The sequence below is a fragment of the Cupressus sempervirens genome, chromosome 3 (assembly GCF_028749045.1).
Source record: "Cupressus sempervirens isolate cs-2001-9-10 chromosome 3, ASM2874904v1, whole genome shotgun sequence".
In the NCBI taxonomy this organism is placed as follows: Eukaryota; Viridiplantae; Streptophyta; class Pinopsida; order Cupressales; family Cupressaceae; genus Cupressus; species Cupressus sempervirens.
Window position 1 is genome coordinate 259770980 of NC_143120.1, and position 12642 is coordinate 259783621.

Sequence of the window (12642 nt, forward strand, 5' to 3'; positions counted from 1 at the left end):
TGAAAACAACTTTGCACTAAGACAACCCTTATTCAAGAAACAAAAAGGAAATATTTTTGGATGATGCAAGATTGCTCTTGCACCCAAGATGCTCCTGCATCAAGTGCATCAAGTATGTATAGAATTTTGAAGTGAACATATGTTTTAAATATATCTAGTGCAAAATATATTCAAGATTAATTGCACTATAATCTAGTCCAAACTCCAAGTTTATAGTTAAAAGTGAGATAAGGATGAACCCTAATTGGGGATCAGTACATATACAATTTGTAGTGATATGTTTATGCATTATCCCCTTTTTTATAATTCCCGTTGACTAGTACAATAGATATATTGATGCCTTATGTACAATCTGTATACTTTCTTTCAATGATGTCTTTGTTGTATATGAGTTCTATAAATCTTTTGTAGTTTCTTTCTTATTCCTCTGTCTTTGTCGTCTTTAGAACCATTCATGTATGAAGTCACATACCAATCTAATATTGATAATGCCTAGTGTTCGTCTGGTGTTTCATCTAATCTATACATTCAATATATATATCATAATCTGTATATTCATTCTACAATGATAAAGTCCACCTTGTTCCAGAATATATATTTAATAATTTGTGTATTTAGTTGACTCGATTCTATCTTATACGTTCATAATAAGGTCCACTTTATTATTGCACATTCTCACGAGATATTCGTATAAACATATCTCCTCCTCAACATTTAAGGAATTCTCCTCACGTAGTCTTTGTCTCGAGAATATAAAACCTTAGATATGTTAATATTTTTTAACCATCACTATATCTGTTAGTAATACTTTGTTTAGGATTTATTTTCCTTTGCTATCCTGATAACTGCTGCTAGAATATTTAAACTCATGACTTATAAAATTAACAAACTCCTTTATTCATTCCACAAATAAATGGTCCATGACAAATATTTATCAAACTACAATAGTTACTGAATTTCAATGGTGACAAATATCAATATTAAACTCCCCACAACAAAAAAGATATTCAGAATATTATAATCTGATTTTATTCTAGACGTTAATGGGATGGACTCAAGTGATGTGAATCGATCTTTGGTCTGAAACCCCTTTCTTTTCTTTATCAAAGTATCTTTTTTTTTGTTGCATGCTAGTTGTCTGAGCAATGTATTGTTGCTATTCACAATACAATCTAGGGATTTTATTCTTACATGTGATATAGCTGTGTACTATCCACGAACCATCACCATCTTGGGTATAATACTCATTGTTTGACCCATTAAATTGCTGATTCGAGAATGTCCCTTTTGTAACGTCCTTTGGTATTATTGTTCCTTTAGTTCTACAATGCATAGGTTTCCTCCCGAATATTCGTATAATTTGCAACACTAGTACTGGGAAAAAATATCTCTTACAATATCCATATTGTCCTCCATTTTGTCAAAAACAATACGAAACTTTTTAAACCAAGTTTTACATATCTTTGAGACAACTCACTATTTAATTGGCTAAGATTGATCAACCAGTCATTCCCAAATTTGTGTAGTGAATCCTTTGACTGAAGACTTTTGTCAAGTCCTATTTGTTTTTCATTTTATTAGCTAATACTTGATTTTTGAAAACTTCAAAATCCTTATTTGCATTTTCGAGTGTTTGTTTTGTTTTCTTTAATCATTTTATTTTGTTCAATCTCTTGCTTTCGATTTTCGCTTCAATTTGGTATATCTTAGGGCTTAATCAAACTTATTAGTCAAAATATATGACCATTTAATTGCCCAAAAAGTGGACTCTCCAAGCTCAATCACATATTTAAAATATAGATGTTATGTTCTAATATTGAGTTTCACTTTTTGAAAAATATAACTTAAAATGACTTTACGTTATGTTATTTAGTTAGTTTATCACTTAAGTGATTTTAAGTGACTATAGTGCACTATATAGTCTAATCTAATGTTTAAATTTACTTTAATGTTTTATATAAAACATCTATGTAAAATATTGCTTTTAAATATTTCCACAATGTGTAAACTAAATAGTGTAAATATTCTATTTGACCCATTTTAAAGTGATATTTACTCAATAATCAATTAGACATGTGCTAAATAGGAAGTTTAAGTTGTTCAACTCAACAACATATCTTTTTTCAAATATGCTTCATGCAATTGCATCGATAGAGTGCAATTTTTCCTTGTAAACCAAAATGCATGTAAAGTCAATCTATTTCCAACACATGCAAATGCACTTGGAGAGTGCGGTTTTGCACTTGAAGAGAAAGATTGACTAAGGCAAATGAAAAAACAAATCATTTTAAATATGTAAAGGGCTTCCAAGAGTCCAATTTACATGAAAACTTCCTTTTACATGCAAAAATGTCACATGCAGTTGCATGCATAGAATGCGATTTGCACCAAAAGACTGCAAACTTGACATTTCCAAGTCATTTTAAACACATGTTACCCTTCCTAGAGTTCGATTTGCATGGAAAGTGCTTTCCGTATTTTGGGTGTTACATGTAATGGCTCTCCTAGAGTGCGATTTGCACTTCCAACTCAAATACATGCTTATTTTAAATATCGTTTGCATGTTGAGGGTCCGATTTTGCTCTCCAAGCAAAAACGTTGAAGTTTGAGGAAGAAATAACACATGCATACACCAAAAAAGAGTGTGATTTGACATTTAAATGCACACAACCACATCCAAAGGGCGTTTTCCCCTCATTACACACCAAAATGTCTCATGTAAATGCAGCAAAAGGGCATTTTTTTCTCCAAAAATGCCCAAAGACAATCACTTTCACCCATGGATTTGCATTTGGAGGGCACATTTTAGCATTTGAATGCATGTAAATGCATTTGAAGTCCACATTTTTTTATCATTTCAAGCAAAAACAACTCATGTATTTGCATTCGAAGGGCATGTTTTTCTCCAAAAACACCCAAAGATATGTATTTCGCCAAAACATTTTGCATTTAAAGAATATTGAAGACCACATTTTGACATCTACATGCAAAAATGTCCATGCACTTGAGTTTGGAGAATGGGATTTGCAACATTGAATTTGTTAAAGGCTCTTAAGTTGTTGCATGCATTTGCACTTGGAGAACTTGATTTTGGAGAAGACTTGTTCATCCAAACTTCTTTTTCATTCTAAAATCTTACTTGTTTTTCTACAATCTTGCATTCTTTGGCTCGTTTTTGTCCATTTGTTCAAATGCAGCCCATATCCTCTGCATTTTATCTTTAATATGTGTGAAATTTTCTCATTTGCAAATGTAAAAACTCTTTCACACTCCAAAAATGAATTGCATGGAGAGGATGTCTTGTAGTTTGTCATTTTTGAGTTGATAGCAAGAGGTATGTTTTTGTTTTGTTTTTAGTTTTTATTGCTTGGTTGATGCTTGTTTTGATTTCTTTTTGGAAGAAAGTTGATGATTCTCACTCAAGAATGCAAGTGCATCTACATGCTTTAACCTTCCATGCCAATCCAAGCTTCATCCATTCTCCAACACATGCAATTACATCCTTTGAACTCAATTACATGTTTACCTCAAGTAAAGATGATCCATTTTTACCACATGTAATTACCTCTAGAGAATTCGATTTTGGTAAAAGGTCACTCTTTTAAATACCAAAGTTGTCATTTTGCACATATCCATATGCTTCCAACTTGCATTCTTGGTCACCCAAAGCAAAAGCCTCATTTTTCCCATATGCAATCCGCCATCTTGAACCTGATTTTGGTTGTTTTTGCTTAAAATACAAGTTGTCCTAACTATTTCTAGCCTTCCAAAGTGTTCAATAAGTATCTAATCCATACTTCGAACATTTATCCCTCATGGATCTGCCATTGTAACTCAAATATCAAATATTTCATGGACCCAATCTCATCGAAAGATGTTTTCATCTTAAAGTTAGAACGCACTCTTCAAGGTATATCATAACTTTTTCAAAGAACAGAGACATCTTGTTGGGAAGACATGCTTTGATTCTCAAGAAGCAATTATTCATGCGGTCTCCACTTTCCCAATGACAAGCTTGGAACCTGAGTTTGTGTGGGAATGCGCCAAACATTTTGATCCGAAGAAAATAAATAAATAAATAAAGTTGTTGAGAGGGAAGTTGTTCCAAGTTTACATCCAAACATCATTGAGAAGGTTTTCAATGTGTCAGAAACTCCAGAATGTGCAAAATTTGACCAAGAAAAATTCACAACAATTGTGGAATGAAGAAAAGCTTGATTACATCAAGTTTTCAAACAAAAAATGACAATCATCAAAGAGAATGCAGTGATGCGGAATACAAGAACTCTCGATTGCACCATCGAGTACAAGGCCTTTGTTGATAATCTATAGGATTGATTCATTTAGAATCAAGAGCTTCGACATTTTGTTCAAGTGTTTTTCAGTTTTGTAGTTGCAAAAGATGAATTGTATGTGATGGAACTATATGTAATTTGATTGCATATCTTCATGAAATGTAATCCAATAATGCTTCTCACCTAGTTTAGCTAGGTCAAGGTGGTTGAGTTCCTCCCACCTTTTTCTCCTTTCTGTCACTTCTTTTCTCCATATAAGGAGTGCCCTTCTCATTGTAAAAATGATATTTTATTTGTATGCAAGAAAGCTCTGCCAAACTTGTGCAAGCATTATTCTGATTGTGTAGTACCAATTTGGAAGAAAAGTGAATATAAGAAGCAATTGGATTCGAAACTTTGACTAGAGGCAATTGTGATAGCAGAAGTTAGAAGCTTTGACAGTAATTTGTGTCCACTGTCTTTGATTCATGTTTTATTGTATGTTTAAATAATAGAGCACAGCGAGTTAAGAAACATTTGAGCCTCATAAGTGAGCAATTATAAGTGAGCCTTGTAATGACCTTGCTCAAATCTGATCCCAAAATGCTGATAAAGGTTCAAGAAAACACTTTGCATACAAGGGTCATATGACTGATATAAAATTTCAGTTTGCTTTTATAGCTCTTTCCTTCACTTGGCATCAATAAGAATGCTTGCAAGTAGACTCTGAATTGACTAAACAATGACCTAACATGAATGTGCAACTAATTTTGGCAATATTTAATGCATATATGTGATCTAAGCATGAGAAATGAACACCTACAACCCACTAGCATTTTTACAAACAGTTGGTATGCAAACTAACTAGCTGATAAATAATGATATTGAATTGCTCAAATGACACCAGCAACTATTATCTTCTTAATTGCAATGAAATTTCTAATACAATGCTCATGAAATATGGCCAAGACTCTTGGCATTTACATAGATTACAAAAATGATAATGTTGATATAATGCACACCTACAGCTGAAACTTATAACACCTAAAATGCAATGCTAACAAAGGAACTTGGTTGTAAATGGTTGTAATAATTTTCTCCAATGCTGCCTTTTCTGCTTTGCTTTTTTCACTTGCTTTTTTCGGATTTTCTTTTTCACTTTGCTTTTTTGAACTGCTTTTTCGAATCTGCTTTTTTCTGATCTACTTTTTCGGACTGCTTTTTCGGATTTGCTTTTTCAGATTGCTTCCAAAAACTCAAACCCTCAAGTAGTCTGAGTATACAAATTAAGTTCAACTTGAAATGGCTAAATACCACTTCCAAAGTGCAACCCTTCAAAAGGTCTTTCACTTTCTCAGTTATGCAATCTCTTGAGAAGTATCATTCTCAAGGATTATGCTGAATATTTGCAAATTATCAAGCTCCACAAATGCTTATAGAAGATGTAGTTGAGTTACCAAATCTCGTGTATCCAAATGAGAGGCCAAGCCCTCTATTTATCTACTCTCATAAGAAGTTACTAAGAACTTCTAGAAACATCCATTATAAAATCCCATTATAATGCACTTTTTTATAATAAATAACTTTATAAAAAAGTGCAACTCAACTTAGAATTATAACATGTAGGCCCCGTATAAAAATGATAACAAAATATAAATAAAATAATATCTCCAAGAGCATAATGAGCCATCTAATCACCAAATAAACGCCAAAATGACTCTCTCATCAATCCCATTTGCCTACGAGAGTTTGTAATAGGCAAATCCACGAACAATGCCACGTCGTACTAAAGAGGGGACATTACAAGCCTTTTCTTAGAAAGATTTGGGATCATAATAGATAACCCTTGGAATTAGCGGGCAAATTCATCCAGAGGTCTAGTTTGTTTGAGTTGGGTTAGTACTTGGAAACTAAGTCACAAGGTTTGAGTTCAAGTTCAGGATTGGGAACTATGAAATTCAGATGAAGTTTGACAAGGATAAAAATTCGAAAAAAAATCGATATTAAATTCGCCGTATATACAAATAATTATGTATAATAGTATATCCAGTTATTTATTTTCGTTTTCTCTTTTGATTCCTAAAAATTAAAATAATAGTAGATTTTATTTAATAAAACATTAAACTTTGTAAACAAACTAAAATTTATAAAATAAAATGAAAATTAATCAAATAATCAAATTTTAAATTTATTGACACACTAATGTAATAATAAATAAATTATATACTAGATCTTGATATTGTATTAAGAGTTAATAAAGATAAATTTTATAATAATAAATAAACTTACATCATCTAATGTTAATAAGTAAATAAAAATAATAACATAAAATTAAATGTATCTTAAACATCTGAAATAACCCAATATATTATTCTTCCCGTGAATAGCTTAAATGATTTTTGCCAGTTCATTGTTTGCAACCAAAGTGAAGAAATAGCACATTACTGTGACAAAAGAGCACATTATTTACTACATCAGAAGTTATTGTGGTCTACTTGCAAAGAGGCGACAACAGTGGCGACAACAACCCAAGCGGAGAAGACAATACTGGCGACCATAGCCCAGGTGGAGAAGAGATAATAGTGGAGACAACAACTTAGGCAGAGAACAAACAATAACAATGGCGATGAAGCTCAGGTAGTGAAACCAATGGATATGTATTTCGGTGAACCAGAAGTTTTTTTTGGATGTATGAACTTAACCCAAATTTATACGATTTTTTTTTTCAAGGTTCGCCGAATTTTGAATTTGAAGTCGAAAATTCGGCAAACCTTGTGACTTAACTTGGAAATACCATTAGGGGTCTCCATCAAATTTATTAATAAGATTTTGGGAAAATTCACCATAGGAGTTAATATTTTGGGGGTCTAGGGAAATAAGCCTGCGATGTCACCAGTCATGTGCTGCCCCCTCCAAATGGAGTATCATGGGACATAAGGTGAAGAAGATATTCAATTTTTGCAACCATACATGAGTTGTGATTTTCCTTGATCCATCAAAAATTGAAAGTGTTTCTTTGTTTACTTTGCATTTGAGCTCTTTGTTTATGTGCCTCCTAGGTGCCTCTTGTTTTGTCTTCACAAAATTCTCTAAATGATACAACCTCTCCAATGTGGGGCTCATGATTTGCACAAGCTCTTGCAATTTTCTATATGCTATTCATTGGTTGATCTATTGTTTCTTCTTCTCTTGGTATCTCTTTGCTTGAAAAGAAAGAAGGTTGGGGTATCCTAGAGGTTAATGAAGCATTATTATTTTCTGGATGATTTGAACTAGTGTCCCTTCCATGGAGGAGATAGCTTTTCAATCTATTTGTACGGTGGTATCTTTTTGTTATGTTACAACCTCGTTCCCAATGTATAGCTACACAACGGATTGCTTCTGCCATAGCTGTACCGTCTACCTGCTATCGTACGACCTTGCTACTCCGACTGTTGCTATCATGCGGTACGATTCTCTTGCTACTGATGTACTTACGAGTAAGCCGTATGATCTTTATCCTTTGCTATACAATCACCCAACCTCCAAGCAATCTGGTTGTACGGCCGTACGATGCTCTTACCTTTTCTGCAACTTTCCTAGCCATGGCTGTATGGTGTGTCTTGCTTTATTCCCCAATGCTCCAAGTTCATATGACATACCTTGCACTGAATGGTTGTATGACGTGCCCTCCTTTCTGCTTTCCTTAAGTTGTACTCGTATGGCTGCAGTACGTTGTAATGCTTAGACATGGTTTCTCCTTCATTTGTTTTTCATACTACCGTACGATACACCTCTTTGGTTGTATGATACTTCTCATGTCCATATGGTAGGCATTTACTTGGCCGTACGGTGGTGGCTCCTTGTCAGTACAATGCCTTCAATCCGTACAATTTTTTCCCCTTGCCATGTGCTTGTCGTACGGTGTACCTCTAGGTCTCTTCTTGCAAATTTCCAGTCGTAAGGTGTGACATGTACAATATCTTCTCCAGTTTGGCCGTACGGTGGATCACCTATGGTTTCATGCTGTCTTTTGCTTGGTTGTACGACGTCCTTCCTAGGTCATACATTGTTTTGTTTTTCTTTATTGCCTTCATTTCTTGCTTACGCTCCTGATAGGCCGTATGACCCTGTTTTATGGCGAACATACTCCCTTCTACTCTACTCGATATGTGCCCGTAAGGCCATAATTCCTTTTGACACTTGTCCATATGGTGTACTTGCTTTGCTCTCCTAAAAGGCCGTACTATTTTAAGTGCAGCTATTTTTAATACTGGATTCCAGTTATCTGCCTCTAGTATGTTTTTTGGTTCAACATCATCTCTGAGGTTCATGGTTTGTACCATGGCCTCTTCATATTTTATTGGCTTATCTTCACTGAATGTATGGGCCAGTGTTTCATCCACCTGTGCTTCTCCTTCTTTTAGTTCACTATACTCCTTCGGGAACTCGTTTCTTCCTTTTTCTTCTTTGACACCCAACATGTTGCAACTCGGGAAGAGTTCATAATCCTCCATCTGCTAATGAAATAGTCCGTTCACCGAATCTAGATCACCATCCTTCGATCCACCTTCCAATTGTAGGACTCCTTCCTCATCTAGTTCCAATCGCTGCTTTCCTTATCCTCTTCTTTGGAATCAGATGATACAGCTTCTTCGCCCACCATTTGTGTGTGTAAATCAATAATGAACTTTCGGCCTTTGCTTTCCAATGACAGTGTATTTTTCTTCCAGTCATGCTTAACCTTTGCTTGTACGAGCCATCCACGGCCCAGAATGGCGTCATATCCTCTCCTCTTCAGTAGAATGATGGTGAAATCAAGTAGGAATAGCTATGTTCCAATAGTTACTGGTTGTGCCATCAGGACGCCGATAGGTTTGATGCCGTGTTGGTCCGCTGTCTGTAATTGGAAGGTACGTGGCCAAAACGTCAATTGTCCCAAATTCTTCCAATTATCTTCTGGTAATACATTCATGCCTGACCCTCCATCCACAATTGTTTGTCAAAATAGTTCCTAGAAATCCCATCTTGACGACCGTTGGATGCCGTCTGGATGTGAGGGCTAGCAACATTGGGTCCTCTACACTTGCTCCACTTTCCTTGTCCCTGCCATGTTCTCTCGGTGGTTTGGCAATTGGAGCAATGTTTGTGAGTGCCGATCAAAGTTGAGGCATTATGAGCAGCAGATCGTTTATTTTGACTGGTAAGTCTTCAGTTTGCAATATCTGCCATATGATATTCTGTTCTGCGCAGTTCCTTGTTGAGGTACTAGTAGTGTCCTTCAATTGTGAGTTCTCTACTTGCGTTGCTTTCTCAATTTGCGCCCACGCTTCTTCCAATCTCCTCTTTTCTTCCATCGGGTCAGTTACAGTTTTGCTTGTTTCCATGTGATTGCCAAAACCTCCTCTTCGTCTATCCCGATGGTGATCAAATTGACTCTTGATTTTGGGCACTTGGCATCTTCATGATCTCCCGGACCACACCATCGGCATAACAACTTTAGTGTATTGCTGATGTACAATTTCATGCAAAGTGGCCCCACAAATTGCATGCTCGGTTGTGGCCCCCATTGTTATTGTTGGTATTGTTGTTTTGCCCTCTTTTATTATTTTTGTACCCACTTGAAGTGGCATCATCACTGTTGGTGTTTCCACTTGCTTCTGACAGAGAAGCCTTTTGCATTAGAAGCACTTGTTGAGGGCCTCTCGTTTTCATATTAAGGGGCATTCTTTTAAGGAATGTCCCATAATTTGGCATATCTCACAGAACTGGTTCTTCGAACAGGATCCCTTTGTGTGACCTTTTGTCTTGCAGTCTGTGCACCATAGCTCGTTTCCCTTTATTTCTTTCTACATATTATTAAATTCCTTCATCATTCGGAGCATATTCTTCTGAAGAGCTCGGACCTTCTTGCTGCCCTTTTCGTCATCACTGCTATTTTCTTCCGAAGACGCGTCATCTGAGTCAGATGAGCTACTTTTCTTCTTCTTTCTTGTTTTCTGTTCACTCTCTAAGTCCATCGCCCGATTATATGCTTCGGTGTATGATGATGGTGGCACAATCTTCATTTTCTTCCTTAACTCCGGGCGTAGTCCTTCGATAAACCATCGCTTTTTTAGCCCATCTGCTCACTTACTTTCCATTTTATTTATTAATTCTTTGAGCTTTATGGCATATACATGGAAAGTTTCATTTTTCCCTTTCTTTGTGGTGTAGATTTCTACTATGATTTCATTGTCGTCGTGTAGCAATTGAAACTCGGTGATAAACTCCTTTTTAATGTCCGCCCATGTAGTTAATTTTTGGGGATCCGTGTCAGCAAACCAATCAATTGCTACACCCCTTAGGGTTGTTGGAAATTGTTGCACCCATTCATTTGTATCAGTTACGCCATTCGCTGTCCACATTGTTTCGCATGTCTTACAATGTCTGGTTGGGTCGACCGTTCCATCACCATCAAACTTTGGCAATTTTTCCTTTGGTCTAGCCATTACTATTCGAGGTTGAGGGATTTGTTGTGTACTTGCATTATTTTGCACTCTTGCACTGTTTTGCACTCCTATGCTGTTCTGCACACCTGTGCTGTTTTGAACACCTGCACTGTTTTGAACACCTGCATTGTTTTGCACACCCGCGCTGTTCCGAACAGTCATTTTATTTTCGACAGTCGTGCTATTTGGTGAAGAAGGGTTTTTTTCAAGCGAAGCTGTTTGTTTCGAAAGTGTATCTCGAATGAAGAGTTCACTCCATGCTTGTGCTCCCTCGGCACTCCGAGCCATGCAAATTAATGCCCTTCCTTTTGGATTGTCTTCCCTCGGCGTATGCAGGTTAAGAAATTCCTCCCTTGCTTCTTCCACCAAATCCAACCGCTGTCAAGTCTTTTTCAGCAATTCCTCAGTGCTTCGGAGTTCGTTGGCAATCTGCTGAAACCTTCGTCTGCATTTGGTCTGTTGTGCCAAAATTAAAATTTCTTGTGTGGTGCGTATTTCATCTTTTTTCCTTTAGTTTATTCTTATTTTTGTTAAGCTGATTCAGTATTAGTCTTTATTCCTCTGCCTTTCTTTATTCCTCTGCCTTCGTTCCAGGTCCATTGGGCAACGGTGCCAAATGTTTACCATATGGGGTAGATAGATTAATGCACACAGACAATAGACAAGAACATGAGTACTCTTTTATTATTCGCATATTCCAAAGAGATTACATAATGCTTACAATGATGATTGCAATGATAATCCAAAGTTGTATTGTGTACATATAAAATTTTGAAGAACCTTCTCGAAGGGGCCTATTAGCTACATAACAATTACCGACGACATCAATCCTTCGGCTACACAATATTTACCGACGACATCAACCCATCAACTACACAATATTTATTGGCAACACCAAGAAAATATTGCCAAAGGAAATTGATCTTCCCTCATTAGTAATTACCCTAGAGGTGTCACCGTGGATGATTATTTTCAGGACTAAATAATGTGGAGATAGAAACATACAAGTCTTTACCAGAGCATGCTTGAAGCATGAGTTGCATATTTATTCCTATTGCACTAGCATTCTCAATTAAGATATTGGCATAGTGTAGGTAAGTTTAGACAAATAACAATACATATTTGTTACTATTGGTAAGCTCAATCGATGTTTGGACATTATTAGGATGAGAGGGCCAAATTTAAACTTGGAAGAAAACTAATACTTAGAAAGAAGAAAGAAGGAAATAACATCTAGAAGGATGTTGATGTAATTATGCTCTAGAATAGGGAGATAAGTATTCTCTCTTCAAAATAATTTTTAATTAGATTTATTATAATTATTTTTGTATGTATTATAAGAGCCATTTTCCTTGTTATGATTATGTTCATTTCTTTAAAAGGATAGTTGAGAAATTAGGACTTTCTCATTGAGAGGGAGTATATTGCGAAGGGATTTCTCAGATGGTGAGAAAGACATCTTCCATGATTGGGAATATCTATGCTTTTATGTCATAGGGAGCATCTAGAGGATCTTCTTCAGTTGACTTCCAAGGATCTTGGTCATATTGGTTGAGAGGGAGTAGAATCACATCAAGAAGGTCTCTCTTGTGATTAGTTTTGGAGTATATGAAAATTAGTGGGAGCTTGAGAAAATATAGGCAAAGTGCCTAATCCTTTTGTTGAGTATTGACAAGCCCGTGTGACAATATACCCCGTATATCTCCTTGTTTGATCAACTTTGAAATTAGTTCTATTTTATTATAATAATCAAAGTAGTGAAAATGATGATCGTATTGAGAGGGGATCTTCATTTAGAGCAAGTTTGACATTTCATTAGAAGCAACCTCTGATGAAGATGTCAGAAAGTCGATATATATTTCAGAGAGATCCACATCATTATGAAGGATTGTTAATAA